Here is an 18,213-nt window from a genome sequence, read left to right as displayed (position 1 = left end):
CAGAGGGCTGTCTATCTATCTATTTATCTATCTATCTATTATGATTTGTAATTATAATATGTAGTCCTGACATCTGCTCGGCCGCGCGAAAATGGCGTACCATCGACAGTTAATAGTCCAAATATATTAATACATACTATATACACATTATAATGAACTTATAAGCTAATTAAGTGAAATACATAATATTGTAAAAGTAACATAATTGTATGAATATTGTATACATATATTATTCATAGTAAATAGTGATTATTCAGTAATATTACATTTTAAACAAGTTGTATACATATTTGAATAAATGCATTAAAGTAAATTATTTAACTGTAATACAGATGGTGTGGGAGTGTGGGTGTATCGGGTGGGTGGAAGGGAGAGGCAGCCAGAGCGTGTGATGGTTGTTTTAAGGGTGGGTGTGGGAGGTGATGTGGGTGTGCAGTGTCGGAGTATTTGGGAGGTGGGTTGGGTGTGTGAGGGCGGATGTGTGGCGGCGGGGTTGGGGGTGTCACGGGGCACCTGGTGGGGTGTAGGCCTGGTGGGTGGTGGTGTCGTGGGTGTGTGGGTGGTGCAGGTGGGGTCGGGTGTGGGGGATGGGGCAGTTGGGGGTGAGGGGAGGAGAGAGAGATAGGTAGTGTGGGTTGGGGCAGTTGTGGGTGATGGTTGGGGCGAGGGTGTAGAGCTTGCAGGGGGTGCAGGCGTGTGGGCGGGACACGTGGTGTTGGGTGTGGGGGATCGGGCGGCCGGTGGCGTGGGGATGAGGGAGAGGTCCAGGCCTGGTGGTGTTGGTGAATCTTCAGGTGAGGTGTGAGGCGGCGTGGTGGGGGGTGAGGTGGAGGTGGTGGGGGAGGGGGAGGAGGAGAGAGATGGTGAGGGGGAGATATAGCAGTCATATAAGGTAGAGGGAAACGGAGTTGGGCAGCTGGTGGGGCGGGGTGCAGGGTGGAGGATGCGGGGGCGTGAAATGGGTGTAGATGATGGTTTCTGAGAGTGCAAGGGGTGCCGTCATATTCAACCATCACTTGGTAAGGGTTGGGGACGTGGGTGATGGTATAGGGTCCCGTAAACCATGGTGCAAGCTTGTGGGGGGTAGGGAGCTGTGCTATCATGACAGTGTTGCCCAGTTTGTAGGGGTCAGAGGCGGTGTCGGGGCGAAGGTCCAGGTTATTCAGAAGGTGGGACAGTCGCCGTTTAAGGTGGTGGAGGGGGTCAGATGGGGGAGAAGAGGTGGGGGGCTGTAAGTGTTGTTGCAGGGGTAGGAGAAGAGGTGTTTCCCCAAACACTCGTTCGTGGGGTGAAATGCCGTCCTCTTGGGGGCAGGAGTTGATGCCCCATTGCACGATTTTGACGTGGGCAGGCCAGTCGTCGTTTTTGGTGGCTTCTATCTGGGTGTGGAGTTGGTTCATTAGTGTTCGATGGCTTTGTTTGCAGCTAGCGTTTCCCTGGGGCCAGCAAGGGGACGAGTTTGATATGTGGTAGCCAAAGATTTGGGCTAGATCCTCCCAGATTTTGCTGGTGAACTCCGGTGCATTGTTGGAATGGATTGCCTGTGGGATGCCAAAGTAGGGGAAAATGCACTGAATCAGGGTGTCAGCGACTGCGACAGCATGGTGTTCTTTTGCCGGGCAGGCTATGATAAATTTCAAGTACATATCAACGAAATTGATGACGTTCTGATAGCCTGATTTCAGAGGTAGGGGTCCCACTACGTCAATCACCAATAACTGCCAAGATTTGTGGGCGGTAATGTGTCCTGATGGACCAGCGGTGTGGGTGATGTCTTTACCCAAGGCACACGCCTGCCAGGATTGGATAATATCTTTGGCTAGGGAGGAGGGATTGGGCGCCCATTAAGTGTCGTTAAAGACCTGTAGGAGTTTCATTGTGCCCAGGTGGATTCCGTTGTGGGTGTGCAGCTGCCGGAGGGTGTTGAGGGCAGTGTCGGGGGTGAGGATGATATGCCCGGATGGAGTGAGCAGGTGGTTGCCCTGGCGATATAGCTTTTTGAAGAGGTGTTGGGGAATCCAGGGGGGTCATTCCATACAATGCCACTGTTGGAGATCCGGCTCCAGTTGTATGACACTGATGGGGAGCCAGGAGAGGGCATCTGCATTGGTATGGAGTTTGCCTGGGTGGTAGGAGATCTCATAGTTGAACTCCTCTAGTGTCTCATGCCATCTGATGGCTGGGCATTGTGGGTGTCAGGCTGCTGCAGCCATTGGAGGGACTGATGATCGGTAATGATGGTGACTTGGGTCCCTGACAGGTATGCCCAGAAATGCTCTAATGCCCAGATGATGCCCAGGTATTCCCTCTTTGTGTGCTTAATTTTTTTCTGCCTGGTTGAGGGTGCAGCTGGCACAGGTGATGATGTGCTCGTGGCCCTCCTGGACTTGGGATAGCACAGTGCCTGTTGCAATCAAGGAGACATCAGTGAAGAGTCACAATGGGAGGGAGTACTCGGGGAAGGCCAAGACTGGGGCAAAAACAAGCTTGTCCTTGAGTTGTTGGAAGGCTGCTCATCTCTCATCCATCCAGATGAAAGGTTCTCCCTTCCAGGTCAGATCGTGGAGTGGTTTAGCAATGTGTGCTAACCCCTTCACGAAATGTCAGTAATAGGACGTCAGGCCGAGGAAGGCCTGAATCCCATGGACATCTTGTGGCAGGGGGATGTCGGCCTGAATCCCATGGACATCTTGTGGCAGGGGGATGTCTGCGATGGTGCAGAGGTAGTCTGGGTCAGGAGATATGCCAGCCTGGGAGATGACATGTCCCAGGAATGAGATGGTTCTGGCGGCCAGGATGCACTTGGATGGCCGGAGTTTGAGGCCTGCTTGCCATATCTGTGTGAAGACCTTGAGAAGGCGCTGAAGGTGGTCTGCCCAGGTCTTGCTGAATACAATGACGTTGTCTAGGTAGGCTACACAGATCTCCCAGGTGAGGCTGCTGAGGATGGATTCCATTAGTCTCGAGGTGGCGGGGGCGTTACAGAGGCCGAAGGGTAAGACATTAAATTCATAATGCTTTCCACTGCTGGTCAAGAAAACAGTTTTGCCTCTGTCTTCCGGTCACACTGGGACCTTCCAATACCCCGACTGGAGGTCAAGGGTGGAGGATCATGAGGCGCCGTACAGGAATCCAGGGAGTCGTCTATCCGCGGGAGTGGAGTAGCATCCTTGGTGGTTACGTCATTGAGTCACCGGTAATCCATGCAGAACCGCATTGTGCCATCCTTCTTCTTCCTGAGAATGACAGGGGAAGACCAGGGGCTGGTGGAGGGGGAAATGACGGACCCCAGTCATCTTTTGGACCTGTCGGTCTTCCTCTTCCCGTTGCTTGGGAATTTTCTGCCAGGATGGCTGTCAGATTGGTGGGCCCGTCGTGTGGATCTCGTGAGCCAGATAGGTGGTATGTCCAATATAACTCACCACAAAAAGGTCCTGGAAATCCTGGAGGAGGCGGTGGAGGGTGTCTGATTGGTAGGTGGAGAGATGGTTGGGAATGGGGGGCAAGGGAGTGGGGGAACTGGAGGGGAAGGGGGCACAGGGCTTGGCTTCTTCCATCTCTCCAATGACGAGCCCTTTAGGAAGGGTGAGGGGGGATGGGGCGATATTGGCAATTCAGACTGCAGTGTGATGAGGGGGAAGGAAGGTTGGGGGCAGGAGGCAGGCTGAGAGGGTTCCGGGTGGCAGGTGTGGGGAGAAGAGGACTGACGTACCCGAGGGCCTGTTGAGGGGCACCCAGGCTTCGTGGTGGGGGGGGATGGTCACTTCAGAGGAGGTGGTTGCGGGAAATGAGGGGGTGGGGAAGGGGACAGGGAGAGGAGGGGAGGGAAATGGATTCTTCTGGGCTGGGCCAGGGCGTGCAGATGCAAACTGCCCGGGGGGGGGGGACATCAGGGGATTTCCAGAACTGGAGCTGCCATGGCAATGGTGGCTCTAAGTTTCTGTAGCAGGTCCAGTCCCAGATATCCATCATAGTTGCAGTAGGTAGAGTCAAATATGATGAACTTATGATATGCTGATGCTGGTTGGTGGGTGTCGACACGCAGGGCCCGAGTTTCCCCACAGATCAGCGGGGGCCATCCCCTGCGTCCACAAGATGAGTAGCCGTCGGGAATAGTGGGCCTAAAGTCGACTTATGACGGAAGAAGTAGTGACTATACAGGCAGGATCTGGCCGCTCCAGTGTCTACCAGAAGTCTGGCTTTCACCCTGTTCAGCTTCGTCTTGTGGTAAACTGGGGGACGATATCTGGGGGAAGTGGCCCCCGCCACCGTGGAAGGGTGCAGGGGCGGTCCTAAAAATCCAACTGCCGGTAGCCGCCTTCATCTTCCTCCGGCTCCAGATCCTCGGGTTTGGTATCATCCACAGGTGCGGGTTCATCCCCTGGTTCCTCATTCCCTAAGGAGGAGACTTTACGTCAGCCTGGGGTGGTGGTCTTGCACCTGGCAGCTTTCAATTGGTCCCTAATGTCATGCAGTGGGCACCTGGAGCTGCACGTAGAGAACTCCCAGGGATTTACCAGAATGAGATTGGGGTTCTCTTTGTGACTGGGGCGCCGGTGGGTGGGGTGCGCCCTAGGAAGGCTGGAAGCTGGGGTGGGGCTGGTGTGGGGCATAGGCGGAAGTGGCTTGACTGGAGGAAGATGTTCGTGGGGAACTTTTTCACCACGTTTATTTGCTGGGATGTGGGGCGGGAGGTCAGGAGGTGGCGTATGAGTTGGATATCCTTATCCATGTCTCCTGTTGGGTCATGGATTGTAAAATGTTCCTTGACCATGCTGGGGAGAACTCTGGGGAGCTTATTAAATGTGTGTTGCTCCTGGGTCTCATCATCTGCCTCCGGGTAGGCAGTAGTGACCAGGCGTCTTGCCTGGATTAAAGTGTCATCTAAGTTACCATCAAAAGTTAAGCTATCCAATTGGCATAGTGCCATCATTTTACCTAGTGATAGGGTGATGGCCTGAATCATGACCTTCGTGAAATTCGGCCAGGTGAGCCCCAGGACGATTTTCGGTGCAATATTGGTTGCCGCTTTACCCAGTAGCGGGAGTGAAACTGCTATTTTTTGCTTGTCATCTTTGAACCCGATGTCTAGCAAAGGTTTAATAAATACCAGGTATGTATGAACATCATACTGTTCGGGGTCAAAGTTGGGCAATTGCACGTTAGATTGCCATATTGCTGGTTTTTCCTGATTACCTCTCTCGTATGCCCGGGTCAAGAACCACTGCTGTCCACCAGTATAATGCTAGGTGTTTTAGGGCACCTTCCGAGTGGCTGCTGGCCGTCTCCTGACGAAAGCAGGAGCGGCTACTGGCCATCTCTAGGGCACCTTCTGAGTGGCTACCGGCCATCTCCTAACGAAGGTAGGAGAGGCTACTGGCCGTCTCCTGATTACCTCCAGAGCAGCTACTGGCCGTCTCCTGTAGGAGGGTCGAGCGGCTACCGGCCATCTCTTGTAGGGCACCTTCAGAGCAGCTACCGGCCATCTCCTGACGAAAGCGGGAGCGGCTACCGGCGGTCTCCTGATGAAGGCGGGAGCGGCTACCAGCTGTCTCCTGATTACCTCTGGAGTGGCTACTGGCCATCTCCTGTAGAAGGGTCGAGCAGCTACTGGCCGTCTTTTGTAGGGTATTTTCAGAGCGGCTTTTGGCCGTCTCCTGACGGAGATGGAAGCGGCTGCCGGCAGTCTCCTGTTTACCTCCAGAGTGGCTGCAGGCCGTCTCCTGAAGGAGGGTTGAGCGGCTACCGGCCATCTCAGGGGTGCTGCCTGGAGCTAGAGTAATAGCTCCACCCCGATCCTGTCAGTGGTTGGCTCGCCTGGAAGGTAGTCCTTTTTTCTTGCTATGGTGGCGGCGGGTGAGTTTTGGGTCATAGGGGCTTGCGGCCCAGGCAGACTTATGTCCCTGTCTCCCGGAGTCAGGTCGCACTCTGTTTGCCCCTCTGTAGGCTCCTTCTAGGGGTGTTGAGATGCCCTCAGCAAAACTATTCAGCATTTTAATATATATATATATATATATATATATATATATATATATATATATATATATATATATATATATATATATATATATATATATATATATATATATATATATATATATATATATATATATATATATGCAGAAACCTCACCGTAAAAGTATGTATGCAAAATAACCATAGGAGAAATGAAAGGAGTGACAGTGAATACTTTCGTATATTACATCTTCAGAGTGAAGATGTAATATACAAAAGTACTCACTGTCGCTCCTTTCATTTCTCCGGTGGTGATTTTGTATATATATATATATATATATATATATATATATATATATATATATATATATATCCCATTGGATCCCAGGGATGCTGTGCGAGGCATTGCACTGGGAGGGTACTAAGCGTACCGCCCTCCATTTGTCGGCTCATATTCGCGAAGCTCATAGGTCCCTACCCGGGGGTTCCCTACTTTATAAAGACTTGAAAAATACCAGTTCTGTCCAATACTCGGGACACTGGGCTCCAATGGGTTAAAGAGACTCATAGGTTTGCCAGTCATTAACCCATTGGATCCCAGGGGTGCTGGGCGAGGCATTGCACTGGGAGGGTACTAAGCATATTGCCCTCCGCCTGTCGGCTCATATTCGCGAAGCTCATAGGTCCCTACCCAGGGGGTTCCTTACTGTATAAAGACTTGAAAAATCCCAGTTCTGTCCAATACTCGGGACACTGGGCCCCAATGGGATATATATATATATATATATATATATATATATATCTATATATATATATATATCTATATATATATATATATATATAGACACCAGTACTGCTGTACCGAATCACAATCTTTAATCTTTTTACAATGTAATGAAAAACAGGAAAGTGCAGAAGTAGCTAGATTATGACAGAAAAAAGCTAAAGCGCCTTTGATGCAGGATAAGATCATAAGAATAACAAGTGCTACTGTGTAAAAATGAAAACCAAGCCAATATTTGTGTGCAATTATCATGTATTTAATGGCTACAACAGCACTATTGATGGGAAAAGAAATCGTGGCTGAACAACAGGAAAATGCAGGACATTTTAGCTAGCTACTAGCACTAAACCAGCCAAGTTGGCAACACTTAACAGCTGACTAAATCAACGACGGCCTCACTCTCTCTCTCTCTCTCTCTCTCTCTCTCTCTCTCTCTCTCGTCATTAGAGTGTCATTGTATATTAATTTTTTCTAGAAAAAGGGATGGAAACTGAAATTCCAGACTTTTGGAAAAATTTTAAAATTCCTCTCGGACGAAGATTTTGACACCTAAATGCAGGACATGTCCGGGAAAATCCGAACGTATGGCAACCCTAATTACTGCAACTACCACCTCCACTCTCATCACAGCAACAACTACCATCAACATAATCATTATAACAGCAACTCTCTTTGTCATAACCATTATTACAACAGCTACCACTGTTATTGTTATCACTACTACATTAGCCACTATCATCATAATCATCATTACTACAACTACCACTGTAATAATAGTCAAAACTATGACAACTACCATCTCCGCCATAATCATAACTGTCATAGCTACAACTTATCTTCTTTACCACTACTGCTATAATTGCCATAATCAAACCTACCACAGTACCATTGTCATTACCACTACTGCCATAACTACCACTCGCATCTAAATCATCACTACCAATAATTTCATAATCATCACTACCACAATTACAATCATCGTCAACATCATTGCCGCCGCAACTGTCATCAGTATTTCCACTACTGTAAAGGCTAACGGGAACAGTGATAATGCAGGTGTTAAAACTATAAATAGCTTAGCCATTAACAACACAACTACCATTCGTATCGTATATAAAGGCTCCAACACGCTACCATTGCGTCGGCCTTGATCACCGAATGGCGGCTCGACTGTAACACCAACCTATTAGGGCGGTACCCCCAAGGAGACTAATGGCCGTATTCTTAAACATTTCCTTCCCTTGTAGAGGCATGAGAAGAAAATCTTTAGCTGAGTTGGTCTATCTATCTATCTATTGCCAGACGCCTCAATCCCGTTTGGGGTGGCCACAAACAAATCGCCTCCAAGTCTCCCTGTCCCCCGCCATTTCACTGCCCTGCTCCCAACTCACACCCCCCCTCTCTCATATACCTCTCCACCCCATCCCTCCATCTCATCCTCGGCCTCCCCCTCCCTCTTCCCCCCTCCACCTCACTCACATACACTCTCTTCGTCAGTCTTTCACCCTCCATCCTCTCCACATGGCCAAACCACCTCAGTGTGTTCCTCATAACGCTTCCTATCACATCCACATCCACACCACAATGCTCCTTTATATCCTCATTCGTCAGCCTGTCTCTCCATGTGACTCCACAGGCTCCTCTTAAATAACTCTTTTCCACTGCTCTCACTCTTGACTTGTGTCCTTCCAACAACGTCCAAGCTTCACTTCCATACGTTAGAGTTGGTATCACAATACTGTCATGTAGTAACTTTTTCACTTCCATGCTCACTTCCCTGTTTCTTATCACTGCTTTCAAAGAACCAGCAACCTTTCTTCCCTGCTGTACCCTTTCAAGCACTTCACCCTCCAAACCTCCATCCTTACTCATCACACTACCCAAGTACTTAAACGTACTCACATTTTCCAATTCCTCACCATCCAACCTCGCTGTACATTCACTAACTTCACCTCTCTCAAAGACCATCACGTTACTCTTCCCTACATTCACCTTTAGATTCCGTTTCTTACACACTCTCCCAAACTCATCCACCAAGCCTTGCAGCTCCCCTTCGTCTTCACTCAACAACACAGTATCATCTGCAAACAACAGTACAGGGAGTTTCCAAACACTATCCTTTCTCACCAGGGCCACTCCAACATCCACTACCCTACCTTGTACCTCTTTTATTACCCCATCCATGTACAGATTGAACAACCATGGAGACATGACACATCCCTGTTTCAACCCAAGTTTCAAAGAGAAAAATTCACTTAATTCACCATCCACACGCACTGCAGCCTTCGCACCATCGTACATACTCTTCACAGCATTCAACAACTTCCCATCTACTCCATATATTCTTAACACTTTCCACAATCCTTGTCTATCCACCCTGTCATATGCTTTCTCCAAATCCATGAAAGCCGCATACAACTTCTTTCCCTTCTCTAGAAACTTTTCCATTAAAGATCTAAGAATGAATATCTGATCTACACAACCTCTTCCCTTCCTAAAGCCTCATTGTTCTTCTCCAACTAATTTCTCTGTTCTTTCTCTAACTGTCAATAAGTATCCTACCATACACTTTTCCTATTATACTAAGAAGACAAATGCCCTTATGATTACCACACACTTCTTTTTCCCCTTTTCCTTTGTACAAGCGAATAATTATACCTGACTTCCAATCCTCCGGAACTCTACCTTCCTCCCAGGCCAATCTGCACATCTTCCACATCCATTCTACTACTATCTCTCCCCCATACCTCAGCATTTCACCACACACTTCATCAATTCCTGGGGCTTTCCCCAAGTTAACTTTCTTCATTGCTTCCACAACTTCTATCCTACTGATTTCTTCCTGTCTTCTCACCTCCCTCCTTCTCCCAGCCATTCCCCAGCCACTTATACTCGCATTACTTCCATCCTCTATGTTCAACAATTCCTTAAAGTGTTCTTTCCATCTGCTCACTTTTTCTCCCTTCTCCACTAGTAATCTACCATTTTTATCTTTCACTCCCCTGCTAATTTCACTTCCACCCTGTCTTACTCTTTTCACCTCTTTCCAGAACATTTTATTACAGTCCCTCCACTTTACACTCAAATTCCTTCCAAATTCCTCATCCACTCTCTTCTTACTCTCTCTTACTAATCTTTTCACCTCTCTCTTTCTTTCTACATATAACTCTCTCTTCTGCCTCTCAACTTCTTCCACGCCCCTATTTCTCATCCATTCATTGTATGCTTTCTTCTTTTGTGCTACAGCCTGTCTCACCTCTTTAGTCCACCACGCTGTTCCTTGCACCCCCCTCCGTCTTCTCTTCCTTCCACACACCACATCACATGCTGCACATATTTCTTCTATAAATATCCTACACACACCTTCCACGTCTCCCATCTGCTTCAATTCATATTTGCCCAATCGTTCCTCCACTTCTCTCTCATACTCTGCCTTTTTCTCATCCTCTTGTAACCTTTCCACTCTCCTTGCAACTACTCCTTCCTCTCGTCTTTCCCTTCGTCTATTCCTCCATCTTACTTGACTCCTAATTCTGGCCACCACCAAGTAGTGGTCAGAAAGTCCACTCCCCCAACCTCTATAAGCTCTTGCATCCATAACACATCTTCGCATCCTTTCATCCACACACACATAATCAATCATTGCCTTCCTTTCATTCAGTTCACCACCCACCCTTCTCATCACTCGCCATGTATACCTGTGGATCATTTTATGCCTGAAGAGGGTATTGGCTATCACCAACCCCCTCCCAGCACAAATGTCCACTAACGCACTCCCATTCTCATCTATCTCAGCAGGCACACCCCACTCACCAACTATTCCATCCACCTTCACATTCCCAACTTTACCATTCATATCACCGATCAAAAACACTCTCTCATTCCTTCCAAACTTTTCCATGCACACTTCTACATTTGTCCAGAACTCTTCTCTCACTCTTCTAGCACGATCTTGCGTTGGCGCATACACACACACAATCGCCCACATTTGTATTCCAACTTTCAACTTTACCCACACAATCCTTGACCCAACTGATCCATACTGTCTTATGCTCTTCTTCCATCTTTTACTCACAACTATACATACTCCTTCCTTTGCCCTCTAATTCTCACTTACTCCTGCACATATACCCCATCCATACTCCCATTCTCTCACACTTTCTTCTCACCATTTTGTTTCAGTTATTCCACATACATCCACTTTCGCATCTGCAAGCACCTGGACAATCTCTCTCTCTTTCACCTCATCATTCGCTCCCCTTACATTCCACGTTCCGATAACCATGTCCTTTGTCCGGTCCTTGGTCGTCATCGTTTGGTCAGTCCTTGTCCGAGGCTAATTGTTTGTTTTTTTAGTTAGTTGTTTTCCGGGGAGGGGCACTAACCCTCCGCCAACCCTTTTAGTCGCCTTTTACGACAAGCAGGGATACTGGGGGAGTATTCTTGAAAAAAAAACCCTACCCCCAGGGGAATTGGTATGCTTTAAATATTCCTTCCCTTCCTGAGCCGCTCGAAGGGAAAGACTTTTCCTCTGTGCAGCAGAAATTACCTGAACTTGAAGGACTTACTTGACCCGTCTCTTCAAAAATTCCTTGTTGAGTTTTGCGCTTTCTGTTGTGGTTCATTGTCTTATATATATTTAAAATGTTGACAAAAGTTACTGTATTGCTTTATTGATGCAGTTTACAACGCTATACTAATGTTTAAGCGCTACTTGTTTCTCTTTAAAAGTGTTACCCATGTCGGCTGAGATAAGTAGCCGGACATGAACAGAGCAGACGACGTACAACCTCCGATATTCATCCAGTCTTATATGATCTGACACTGACAAATCTTATACATTATGGCCAGGGGCACACAAGGATTCTTTTCAAGAAACATTTTGCTTGTTAATTTGCCCCCAAAAGGAAAATCTGCCATCAAGATCGCACGAGTGGTTTGGCTAATGTCTTCCAACTGGAAAAAAAAAAAAGAAAAAAAAAAGCGCCACCATGCGAGCACAGGAGATGGGCGTTAACAAGTAATTCTTACATTTATTTATAACAACATTAAGGATGATAATATTCCTCGAATATAGTTTATTATTAAAATATTGTCTTGAGGAGTGAACACCACTGCGCTGTTGGCCAGAATGGCATTTATGGCTGAATACAAACCAACAGTATGGAAGTGGTGGCGACCTCCCACATCTCAAATGTGTTGTGCTTTCATTATCCAGCACGAGATGTGCGTGTTTTGATGTATTATTTTATAAATTTAACCTCCACCATACCAAATATCAGGAGGATGGGTCAATTTAGTTTAACAAGGCTACAAACCTGAACATTTCTCCTTCCCTTCCAAGAAAATCTTGAAGCACACCGAAGGGAAAGAAAAATCCTTCAAAGGGATGGAAAAGTTTAGGGAAGGAATGATTTTTAAGAATACGGCTATAGGAATGCTGGTGACCTGAGAGCTGGAGCTCCTGTTTCACTAGCCAACTGATACCCTCAGTATCTTCGTTTGCTGACCTTTCCCAGTGTGGCATTAACATGGATAGTAGGCCTGCATACTCTCCTAAACACTTTTCTCTATTTTCTACACTACACTACATATGCGTTACATACCGCACAATGTACACACTACGTCACAGGGGTTGACGCTAACAAGGACATACGTCCATAAAACTTACCACTATCATCATAAACATTACTGTCACAACTACCACTATCTTCAGAACCTGTCATAATCATACCAGCCACAACCACCACTGTCCGAACACTACTTATACAACTACCACTGTCATCTGACTCATAACTACCACAGCTACCGCCTACATCATAATCAACGCTACCACAGCTACCACCATGAACATTAGCACTGCTATCACATATTTCCACTAATGTAAGGGTGACAGGAATGCTGATGTGGAATAATGAGTAATGACAATAGATAACTTAATCTTTACTCCTGCTATCGTTAGACAATTATATTCAGCATAAGACTAACCCTTGTTGTGTAAGATTAAAATTAGTGTCTTTTAAGAAAAACATTTTAACTATTTAATTATTGCTGCCGCCAAACACTGATATGCCTTTCAAATGTGTGGCCTCTCGTTGTCTCATGGTTGAATAGTCTCTAACCTATTCACAGCGTGAAAAATCTTGTCCATTTAATTCTTTCTATTGGTAAGTGTTTATTTTGTTTACGAGTGACCCTCGTAATGAAAGAGTTAATAAACGATGAAACCAGGTCATAAATAACATTAATGCCACACTAATGAAGAATATGGATAGCAGGTTTTCATAATCCAGGCTGGCTATTTCTGGCGCTTGATGGTGGATGTGTCTGGCCGGTTAAGTTTGTTGTTGGTAGTGGTGCACAGACACACATACACGAGGTGTCCAGCAGCTGGTGGAGGCGATCAGGCCTAGGTTAAAGACAGGAGAACGCCGCTTACCCATAGGAGGTCTCTGACTCTCAGATTGCATACCTCTTCATGCTTTGCATCTCCTCCGCCACGGAGTCAGCTCCCAGATTCATCAACAAACTTACATTTAGACCTTATTATAACTGAGATTTGGTTCCGCATTCTAGTTGGTTATGGAGACCCCCTGGCACCTCTTCCATATCAGCTTACCTCTGTGTACAGCACTAAGATTCTGCTGTGTTGTTGACGTCAACCACGTCGATATTAAAAGGATGTAAAAGGCGTACAAGAGAATAAAAAGGTGTAATATACGAGAATAAAGGTGTCAGAAGACCTTCCAATCTGACAAGAATATTGGCCTAGAAATGGTATTTTTGTTGGGGCAGAAGGCTTCTTAGTGCCTCTTACATGTTACACCTGACTGATCAGTTATATATATATATATATATATATATATATATATATATATATATATATATATATATATATATATATATATAACACTAACGTGCCATATCCAAGAGTAAACTGATACGGAAGGGATGCTATAGAAAGTCTCCTTAGCTGACGAGAAGACGGACGTTGGTTTTCCAAGGAATTACAAGAAAAATGGAGAGTGTCTGTGCTTTCCTTTCCTGTTCATTCTGCGAAAACTCATTTGAGTTTGAAGAGGGAAGTGATTTAAGTGAAATGATTCTTGGCTGAGAAGCTCCTGGCCTGTGCCTCACATGCACACCACAACCGACCCATTTGGACTAGGCCTGGCCACAACTTGCTCTCGGGTAGGTTATGACAAGGACACCACTGTAAAAAAAAAAATAAATAAATAAACGAGCCGGGACGCTACCTCCTGGGTGGCTTGGAAACGCGTCCACACACACACACACACACACACACACACACACACACACACACACACACACACACACACACACATGGTGGCTCATTTGTCAGAGCACTCGACCCTAGTCCAAGTGGCGTGAGTTCAAACCCCCTCTGGCACACGTGCTACCACTGGGGAAAGACGAGTCCTCCCCTGAAGAGTGTGGTTCAAGGAGCGCCGTGGTGGGAGACTGTACCTCAAGGACCGCCGTGGTGGAAGACCCGTAAGGGTTCGAAACTGGGTGACACAGAAATTAGGCGGGCTGTCCCCTTATCCCTACGCCTCACTCCAGCTTCGGTGAGACTTGGTAATGTGTTGGCGCTCCTGAAGGGCAGCCACGGTCTGCCTGTTGACCTCCTAACGTTCAGTTATGTATATTCAGCCACTGACTTTAGTGAAGAAATAAACAGAAATCTATCAGTCCTGTGAAGCAGGATGGTATCATTTTCGGCCACACACCCTTTACCGTTGCACTAGACTCAGGCTGTGTGTGTGTGTGTGTGTGTGTGTGTGTGTGTGTGTGTGTGTGTGTGTGTGTGTGTGTGTGTGTGTGTGTGTGTGTGTGTGTGTGTGTGTGTGTGCGCGTGTGCGTGCGTGCGCGCTCGCGCGTCGCTACGAATTGTTCAATGACACAGAAAAATATGAGTTTTACTGTCATCTGTGAAATCGACGATGACAGCATCTCCACACTCCTTGCAGATGCAGACACTGCGTAACATGTCAAATAGCTTGCTGGACTCCAAAGATGACATCTCTGGAATCCGAAAATAATCGAAAATAATTTTTTCTCACTGTCTCGTTGTACTGTATAACATAATGAAATGAATCGACATAAACATGTATGCAATTATTGTACACACACGGCAGTAAACTTTTGACTAGGGGTGGGACAATATGTTTGCCTGACAGAGGGTAGCATTACCGAGCATCGAGCCGCAGTGTGGGCGAGTCTTGATACAGTTTAGTGGATGGAACTAAAGTTCATCAAATTTCCGGCGTCCACAGACACTTGCCTACACTTCTTTTCACCCATAATTATAATTATACAGGCCAAGATTCACTACCATTCACATCGCAAAACTTCACTGGTAAAGTATTTTCCCGTCATGTTGTGAAAATAGGAACTACTGTACATTATGCGTGATCTGAGGTAATAGTGGATGCATTAATCATATGACAGAATCTTAGTTGTATACGGAGATTTTGTCGTGTGTGTGTGTGTGTGTGTGTGTGTGTGTGTGTGTGTGTGTGTGTGTGTGTGTTTCGGGATAACTCACGTAAAAAAAAATTATACGTGGTACGTTAGGTTCTCAAGTATTTTAGTCTTTAGTCCTAAGGAAACTCCTTGTTTATTTTACCCTGGCTAACGCCTCGTGATTTTACTCGCCACTGGGAAGCCTCCTGAGGTTTGAAGGGTTGCTGTTAATTTATATCCTTACTTAGGTTTGTTGCCTGCCCATGGGCCAGTTTGTGTCATTATCTGTTATGAACCTAAGTCTAGCTGAAAGTCAGATGCTGTAGGTGTCTGCTGGAATATAGCAGCTGCCACTGGATTTTCTTCAGTCACATAATGCAAGATGGAATATAGACTAGTCAACTACCCTTAAAGTATTATGGACATTGTTAGTTTAGCACCGTGCTCCCCCTTCTCTCAAAAATCGATAATGTGACTGGCTACTGCTTGCCTATCGTCGTCGTTTGGAGGCTCGACAGTACTGTAGGGTCGGTAGACCCTCCGTCTGCTCAACTCTGGGGGGAGGGGGGGGGAGATGTTGAAGGTGGGGCAGTATCATGCTCTTTCATCCGTTTTTACATGATCCATTCTTTTTCACCGGCATGTAACTTTTGTTAGGGGTAAGTCGCATCTCCAATGACAAATAGTAGTGTTCATCTGTCTTACAGATGAGCTGCCTTCAGGACCCATAGAGCACGGTTTGAACGTGCATCGTAGAGCTATACGCTCGTGTCAGGTGCAGGCAAGACCCTTATTACAACAGATACATAACTACCCTGTCAAGGATCCCTCGATGCCATTCAAACTCTCTCGCTTACAATAAAAGCCGCTCAAACTTCTCAGATTTTCACATGAATGTTTCAATTGGCATTCTGAAAATCCACTATTTTCTACATATATGTAGGCGAACCATCGGCTTGGGGCGGGTCATTTTGCCACGCATAAAAAGTGATATTCCTTGGTTCAAGGAAAAATTGCCCCTCATGACCCATAAAACGTGGCTTTTACGGGTGTTGAACAGTAGAGCTGCCTATCCATTTATCGTGCGTGCAAGCCGTCCGGTATAATACATGCATACATACCGTACACATCCACCACATTCCTTGTTTATTTTGGTGTTTCCGCGCTGTTACCTACAGTTTGAGTACTTGTTACCTACATTTCACGCCTGAGATAGGTCCCCTTTGTTCCACTCAGAAATTGCATAAGTATTATTTAGTGTCATTTCTGAGGGTGAAGTGCTTGAAAGGATACAACAAGGAAGAAAGGTTGCTGGTTCCTTGAAAGCAGTGATAAGAAACGGGGAAGTGAGCATGGAAGTGAAAAAGTTACTCCATGACAGTACTGTGATACCTACTAACGTATGGAAGTGAAGCTTGGACCTTGTTGGAGGGACATAAGTCAAGAGTGAGAGCAGTGGAGAGACAGACTAACAAATATGATGTAAAGGAGCGTTGAGGTGTGGATGTAGATGTGATGGGAAGCGTTAGGAGAAACACACTGAGGTGGTTTCGCCATGTGGAGAGGATGGAGAGTGAGAGACTGACGAGGAGAGTGTATGTGAGTGAGGTGGAGGGAAGGGAGAGGGAGGGGGAGGCCAAGGATGAGATGTAGGGATGGAGAGGTATATGAGAGAGGGGGCAGTGAGCTGGGAGCAGGACAGCGAAATGGCGGGAGACAGGGCGACATGGAGGACAGGGCGGGATTGAGGCGTCTGGCAATAGATAGATAGATTATTCAGCTCTAATTTTGTTATCTGGTTTACCACTGCACCGATTATGCCGTGAACATCTACTACCGGTGTAAGTTTTTTCAGATCTTATATTTCCCTCTCTTGCACTCGTTAATATAGTAACTTATCCTAACGTCTCTGTTATTAAACTAAATGCCAACTATTGCTCATAGTTGTCCAGATCTTTATTTTATACTCTTCCTTGTATTGTCTATTGAGTCGCTCCTGTGATCATCAAAATAGCATAATTCGACTGAAACTCTCCTTCCCTAACCTCAAGCCCAAAGTCTCCTCATAATCACTTCCTGCCCTGTCCATGCAACAGGTCCTCCTCATTTTTACTCTCTTTGACCTGTCTCTTCGCCGCACTGTTGCATCTCTTTCCTATCGCTGTTGCAGTGGCCACTTTTCATCTGAACGCTCTGCTTGCATCCCTCTTCCATTTACGGTGTGGGCATAGCACGCGTCTGACAGCATATGCGTACTTTCTTCTATCCATCTTTCTAATGCACGAGTTAACGGATACAGTCAGCCATTCATGTATGCAATAGGTCAACTCTGGAACTGTCTTCTTCAGTCTATTGTTCCCTTTGACGTGAACCCCAATCTTTTAAAGCACTCTGTACCCAGATATCTCGAAATGCATACATGTTTAACTTGGCATTATATAATTCTGTTTGTCTTGGAAAGAAAAACTTTTTCCATGCTTTTGGTTCTCTTCTTTGCAATGAAAAAATGAAAAAAAAATCATTGTTCACAATGATGATGCACATCATGTGTCAGCCTCTCAACAACAGTCCAATTACTTCATATTCATAACTAGTTAGCAAGTTAATTCATAATCGAACTTGCTGCCCTTGTCTGGACATTATCCATGCCTAATTAGTTCCGACATGAGAGGCAAGAGTGAACAGTTATCCATCCCTGAGTGGCATAATGAGGATAAAAAGCCCCTTTTCATGAGTAAATCTTTTGAGGCCTTATGAGACTGAAGCTCCTCAAAAAAAACAACAAAAAAAAAAAAAAACAACAGGCATTGGTTTGGTTACATTGTTCCTGTCCAACATAATGAAGGGTTTCCTGGGATAAATGATACCAGTGTGCTTGTCACACAGTGTGGTCACGTGAAGGTGGTACCACTGTTGTTTATTCTCGTCACTCGGGCAGGAAAAGGCACTAATTAATTCCAATTTCAATTCTCGGTTTTAGCTTATAA

Source organism: Coenobita brevimanus, chromosome 26, assembly GCF_032717465.1.
Source record: "Coenobita brevimanus isolate Jiangsu-jjx chromosome 26, ASM3271746v2, whole genome shotgun sequence".
NCBI classification, from domain to species: Eukaryota; Metazoa; Arthropoda; class Malacostraca; order Decapoda; family Coenobitidae; genus Coenobita; species Coenobita brevimanus.
Note: the sequence above shows the minus strand (reverse complement) of the source record.